This window comes from Falco biarmicus, chromosome 4 (genome assembly GCF_023638135.1).
Source record: "Falco biarmicus isolate bFalBia1 chromosome 4, bFalBia1.pri, whole genome shotgun sequence".
Lineage (NCBI taxonomy): Eukaryota > Metazoa > Chordata > Aves > Falconiformes > Falconidae > Falco > Falco biarmicus.
Genome location: NC_079291.1, coordinates 17784598 through 17791493, shown reverse-complemented (window position 1 = coordinate 17791493; position 6896 = coordinate 17784598). Strand labels below are relative to the sequence as shown.

The 6896-nt window shown below is 45.1% G+C and overlaps 1 protein-coding gene across 5 annotated transcripts in view; it reads left to right on the top strand.

Annotated features, from left to right (window-relative positions):
• The first annotated feature begins 642 nt into the window (after positions 1-642).
• The window catches only part of STARD3NL (STARD3 N-terminal like), a 30270-nt gene continuing 24016 nt past the window's right edge, over positions 643-6896 (top strand). The window contains exon 1 of one of the 5 annotated variants that reach the window (XM_056334923.1): positions 643-880. The gene's annotated coding sequence lies outside the window, so the exon portion shown is untranslated. The remainder of the gene's footprint in view (positions 881-6896) is intronic. The other 4 variants (XM_056334922.1, XM_056334924.1, XM_056334925.1 and 1 more) reach the window with 4 other exon arrangements.

The window sequence follows — 6896 nt, the reverse complement described above, 5'->3', positions numbered from 1 at the left end:
AACCTCTCCTTAAATCCTTCTTCCTGCACTTCCCTGCTGTCATGCAATAGCTGATGAATTTTATTTTGCTCTTCTTTTCTCTGAATGACCGGATACGTAGGCAGAGCACATCACCTCCGTACTTCTGTTAGGAGAGATGTAACGTGGCTCTAGCCGGTGACACTGAACCGCGGACAAACCTTATGACATACGCAAGCATTTGACAAGCTTTGGGCTTTGGTAAGGATCGAGAGCATGCTTCCCGAAAGGAAAGGGCGGCTTTCTGGAATGGCTGCTTGGCGGAGTTTCTGCCGTGTGTTCACAGCAGCTGCCCATCACGCTGGGATGTTCTGCTGCTCATCCCTGCAGATGTAAGCGCTGCGCTATGCCGGGGACGCAGGAGCTTAAGCGGGATTCAGGCCAACGGCAGATAATCGGTCTCACCGTGACAGCTTGGGGGCGTCCAAGTATCAAGGGCAGGGCCCCCACCCTGGGCCACGCGTGGGCCCGCTGCGCTCTGCCCGGCCTCTGTCCCCAGCGCCGCTTGTCCCCCGAGCCCTCGCACCACGGCCGGGGGCCGGGAGGGCAGAGAGCCAGGGGTCGCGGGGGCCAGGAGCCGCGGGCCCGGGGAGGCCGGGAGCCAGGAGTCGTAGGGGCAGGAGGCTGCGGGTGCCGGGGACCGGGAGCCGCGGCGCCGGGGGGCAGGGGGCCCTCGATGAAATTCAAACTGAGGCGCCGCCGCGGCCCCGCGCGTGCAGTGAGCTGAGCCCCGCCCCCTCCGGCGCCCGCCCCGCCCCCTTCCGCGCCGAGCCCCGCCCCTGTCGTCCCCAGGGCCTGCGGCGGTACCGGGCCGCGTTGCGGGACCTCTCCTTTTCCCTCGGGCCGGAGCGGCGCGTCGGGGGTAAGTGTCGCTGCCGTCCCTCGGCCAGCAGCGGGGGGCCGGGGGGAAGGGGCGAGGGGAGGGAAAGTGCCGAGGGGGACACGGGGCTGTCGGTGGCTGGGGGGTGGCCCGGCCGCGCCTCCGGCGGGAGCCGGCGCTCCGGCGGGGAGGCCGCGGCTGAGGGGAGAGGCGCGAGGGCGGCGCGGGCGGGGGCCAGCGCGCGGTGCCGCCGCCGTATGCGGCCTCCACCTCGGCCGACCTCCCTCGCAGCCTCGCCCCGCCGGTGCCGCCGCCCTCCCTGGGGAAGGGGCGGCCCGCTGCGTCAGGGCGGCTTTGTCCTGCTGGTGCGGCGCCCGCTGTCCTGCGGGGGCGGCGGCGGTGGGAACGGCGCAGGGCCGGGGCGGGCGGAGGAGGAGGAGGAGGAGGAGGAAGGAGGTCATGTGCCGGGAGGCGGTGGCGGGGCGGGGGTCCTCCCTCCTGGGAGGGGGCGCTGCGGCGGCTGCGTACAGCCCGCCCTGCGGGCCGGCCTCCCGCACGCCCCGCGCCTCTGCTGCGGCCGGTGGCCCCGGAGGCTGCGGGAGGGTGGCTTTGTCCCTCTCCCTGAGATCCCGGTTCAGCCAATGCACCTTCACCGGCGGAACGGTGACCCGCTTGTCCTGCTGATAACGGTGTGAACCGCCTGGGTTCCATCACGGGCAGGTGGGAAGCTGAGGCTTAATTTTAGCGTCGTACTGAATTTAGGCAACGTTGGGAAGAGGCACTGCCCGATTTCAGCATCCGAATGAAAAGCGAGTTATTCATTCTTGAAATGTGACGTTTTGCATCTGTGTGAAGGGTGACACTGGTACATCTGCAGGGCAAACTGTTGAATCTTACAGCAGTTGGATCTGCATTAGCAGTTAAAGTTACTCCTTGATGAAGTGCTAACACTGAGTCAGTTCCCAATGTCGTGCTAGTCAGGTGCAAGTAGATACACTGATTGACTTCAGCATGGAAAATATTCACCACAAAATACTAAACGTGAAGGAGGAGTTGCCTGGTTTGGAGGTATAAGGCCATAGCAGTATTTTAGCACAGCATTGTCAGTACGTTTTATTATGCGTTGTTTGTCATCTTGGCTTTTATAATGTGATGTAGGGTTGTGTTAAGCATTAATTGCCATGAGAGCTGTCAGTTTGTTCTGCAAATGCTAATTTTTTGGGGGATTGTTAGTCAATCCAACATAGCAAGAAGGCTCATTTCTATTTATAAGATAATAGGGTTATTTTTATTTTTAGTAGATTTTTTTCATCAGCTTTGCAGTTGAAGTAGGCCAGATGCAGAGTGTTTGGGGTTTTGTCAGTCTGTTGATAGTGTTCGGGGCCAGACATTTCAGATAAAATGCAGCAGTGGTCCTCTTGTTATGACACAGATCCTTAAGTATTTTACCATTATTTGCATATTAGACTTTTTTCAGGATAAATGTTGTTCTTTATAGACATGGTATGTTGAGAAAGAAATACTTGACCTTTGAAATGATGCTGAGATTTGTGAATTACTAAACTCAGTTCAGATGGATTAGACATTCTTTTTGGTGCATTCAGGCCAAAATGTGGTTTTCTTGACATGAGACATTCTAATTTTCATAAATTCTCAAATATTTAGCCATGGGTTTTTCAAAATGAGTTTAGCACAATTGTTCTCTGCCTTCCTTCATGCAAAAGAATGTATTTAGGCAGTAACATTTTAAAATTCATCAGACCATCCTGGTTAGACATGTGTTTTAATAACTGTATTTGAAACCTGATTTCTAGTAAGGAGGATTAATGGGTTTAACTTGGTGAATGATGTCAGCCTACACAATATTGCCAGTGCTTTTGCAGAAAAGATCGGTGACATGGTGATGGTAAATCACACTTGTGATAGCAGAAACTGTGATTTTGCATGGTTAGCCAGCAGCATCTGGCAGCTCAGCTGAGTCACTTTAAAGGATCACAGATGTATTGCTTGTTAAATGTTATGTAATTTAACTGTATCTGCTAAAAATCTGTTCCTAATTTAAAATCTTTAGTGATTGTGTTAAAAGATAAATTGTGTATTACCTTTCTGCCTCACTGTGTTAAATTCAGCTAGGATTAAGATTAAAAATGGGCAGTTGAAAAAAAAGAATCTTGGTAAAGAACCAAACAAATATCTTGTAATGACATCACGCTTTTCATATTTAGATCAGCTACTCAGTCATCAGCTGAAGCCCTGAAAGAGCATCACTTCACACATCAGGAGTTAATTTCTCTCTAGCACTGACAGAAAAACTTGAAGAATTTTGTGGAAGTGTGTTAGAATAAGTATTTTATACCGAAGGTTCAGATGTAGATGTTTGCTAGAATTTGCTGCTGCTTGGACTTGGTCATTATTTCCTTAATGTCCTTTAAGCCATGTAGGGAGAAAAATGGCAATAACAAGTAAAAACTGATACTTTTGTTTTGAAGCATCTCCAGGAGTTCTAAAATAGGAGTTAAGAGTGAAAAAGCTTACAGAAGTTTATCCCATATTCTAAAATGGATGTCAGTTTCCTAAAGTACTGTATTTCTTAAGAGCTCTAAGGAATTTCCAGGGCTTGAGTTTGCCTGAAGAAAACTTTTGCACCATTTTGTTGAATAGTTTTTGAGGGGCTGGCAAGATCCTGAGTGTTTCCCACTAATATGTAAAATGATTGACGTATTTCAGTAAGAGTTGTGCAGTTCTGTGCTAGCAAAAGAAGAGCTTTTCTTGTCCAAGTAGTATCAGGCTAGCAGTCTTGGGGCACATGTTTGTTGAATTGGAGAAGACAAGAAACAAAACAATGCGAGTATTCTATGTAATAAACCAGTATCATGCTTGATGTTGGAGGCAATCAGTAAGATGTTTGGTCTCTTTAAAGAATTGTATTTTGTATCGAGAGATGCTGTCATGATAAAATAAATCTTTTGGGTGTCAAAGCCATATTTATTTGGCCTACAGTTGTTTTAACTCTGGGAAACCAGGTGGGTTATAAGCCCTTGTTGCTTAGTATTCAGTGCTTAGTGGAGTACAATTTGCAGTGAAAGCTTTTTGTGAGCTGATCTTGGGTGGGCTACCAAGTCGGCTTCAGAGAGCAGGTAATATATGTGAAGAAGAGTTAAGACCAGATTTGCCAGACGTTTTTGTGTTTTCTCTTTGTACCACTTCCCCTTTATGCCCACTTCTCCCCTCTCCCTGCTTTTGTAAGAAATCAGTGTATGCTTTTTTCTTTTTTTCCCTCTTTTTTTTTTTTTTTAATTGCGTGCAGCTACTGCATGTTGCTGGTCTGTGTGTATATATATGTATGTATACTGTATTTTTGTATGTTTTATATATTAATATAACTTTGGGGAGCTGATTGGATTTAACCTCTAAAATCCTGGTATGGTTTCAGGTCTTTGGCAAGACTAGTCTAAAATGGGTGAAGTTTTATTTTTAAGAAAACAGTAACTTAGTTTTGGTAATTAATGAAGGGAATACTATTAATCAGAACATACTGGTTTCAAATGGGATGATGTCTCATCAATTCTGTAACAGAAACACTTGTTCTTTGTATGCTCTAAGGATGTAACAGTGATAAAATACACACTTCAGTTTTGTAGTTTGCAGTGGTTAAATGTGTTGGGTACAGATGAAAGCTGAGGCTCTCTGGGATGTGTTATCATGCACCCTTTTTGTATTTTAGTTTTTTGTATTTTTCTTAAAATGAATTATAGTTGCATATTTTAAGATCACACTCAATCTTCGCAAATGCTAAACTCTGCACATTTTGAGTTCTCGCAAGGGTGTTTTCAAGTGTGTCATAAATTCAGCATGGAGTATACTTTCACAGTCACTTTGGTGCTGAAGAACTGTTTTTCATATGCTGTTTCCCACATCTGGTTTGAGCATACTTGTATGCAGGCACTAAGTCTCACTTGCTCATTTTAGAAGTAAAACATCTGGGATATGCTGTTAAGAAGGAACCCAGAGGGGAAAGCAGCAATAGAAATTAAGGCAATGCCAATACCAAATTTACAAACTGTTTACTGCCATTTTCTCAGCTCTTGTCGAACAAGAAGTGAAGTCATTGTGAAAGGACAGTAGTGTTGTGCAGGACACTGCTCAGTAGCAGGGCTTCTTCAGTTGCGGGGAAAAATTAGTCCAAGGTTGGAGCACTTTGATTTGACTTTCTAAATCTGTGAGACCCACTCTTGGGATGGGAGGAGGTGACGTTGCTGTTTCCTCAGATGTCCTGCTGACCCAAAAGATTGACTTTTTTTCTTTCTCATTTTAGCCTGCAAACTTTGTCCTGCACTCTTCAGCACCTTCTTCCAGTGTTCTAAGAAAAATAATTGTTCAGCACAAATGTGGGATGTGTGCAGCTGCCTTGTTTCTTCTGTTAGGTCACCATTAGAGCATAAGAAATTGGAGAAACACCTTTCACAGGGAAACTTAAATAAAAAAACCCCAAGTGGTGGGTTGTTTCCTTTACAGGGAGATTTTTTTTTTTTTTTTCCAGATAAAATTTTTAGTCAAGTGAATAGCAGCACACCTTTAGAATTATGTTATGTAATTGTTTTGTAAAGAATAAGACTTAAACCCCATGTGAAAGAATTAATGGGAAGTAGACAAGACAAAATAACATAAATTTGCTAGCAAAGGCACAAATACTTGTGTTTCTACTCACTTTCTAATCAAGACAAGTTAATTGCTGCCCTTGCTTTCTTTTAGTCTGACATCTAGCCATCTGCCTGGTGATCTGTCTTTCAAAATCTAGGTGGTAAGTTTCAGGGCTCACTGGTATGAAACCAGATGTGCATGATAAACAGGAGTGATATGTATGCCATATAAGCTATACTCAAGTATATTTTGAGTATTCATCTCACGTGTTGGATGAAAAATGTTCTTTTGGCCTGAGGTGAGAGCTGCTGCTTCAGGGTTAAGCAGAGCTACTGGAATTCTGAATGCTCAGATAAAGCCAAACTCTTTGTAAGGAGTTCTGTTCTGTATGCTGGTAAGTCTTGCCCTGCCCCTCTGACGGGAAGTCTTCCCAGCCTTTAAATGGGTTGCATATTTGTAACTTGTAATTCCTGCTGTGTTGCTTAATTGAAAATCTAGAGTATTGCCAAAAAGTTACACAGAGTATCTTGTGCTTATTCTATGCAGGGAATTTTGTGGGCGTGCATCAGTTTGAATTTTCCAGTGTTATTTTGATTAAAGTCTCTAGTGCCTGTTGAATGCAACACTGTCTAAATGGTTTTTTTCAGCAAATAACTAGCTGGCGACTCAGTCTAGAGGTTAGACTGTAAGATAAGGTCTATCTTTAACTATGGAACTAGATGAAGCCTCTGTCGTTGTGAATGTTGGAGTAGGCTGTATGTGTGGAGCTGATGTACCATATCCTACAGGCAGAGTAGGAAGGTATGCTTTACTAGTTTGCAGGAATTTCATTAGAATAAAGCTGAAGAGGAAGGGAGCCGCAGAAGACAAAAATGTAAAGGAAATACAATCCCATGTAAGTCAGGAACAGCAAAGGACAGATGTTTTGATTGAGGGAAAACTTCGTTTGCACTGAACAGTTATGGGAAGTGGTATCTGTGGTACCATGTATTTTTGGTTTTTTTTTTAGCATTGGGCTTTTTCAGGTGGTCTTTAATACCTTCATGCTGGTTCATACTACTCAGGCTCACTGTTGAGAGCCTGGACCTCTTCATGCAGTGTGCAGCCATGAGTTGTAAGTTCTGCCTGCTCCTTAGACACTTAATATTGATTTGAAGCAATTGCTTTTAATTCTGTAGATGGTGGCTCTGCATTTGGGCCTTTTGATGATATAATGTGACTGGAATGCTAAGTAGAATGTCACATGCCAATGGAAATGACATATCTTTACTATTTTAAGTCTCCTTTCCAAATGTTAACTGCTGTTCTTTTAGCTTGTAGTTGGTTATTTTGTAGTCCCCTACAGTAGTCTAAAATAGTAGATTTTAGTTCTGAATAGGCATGTGCCATGGTGTACCTATTTATATAGTTAAGAATT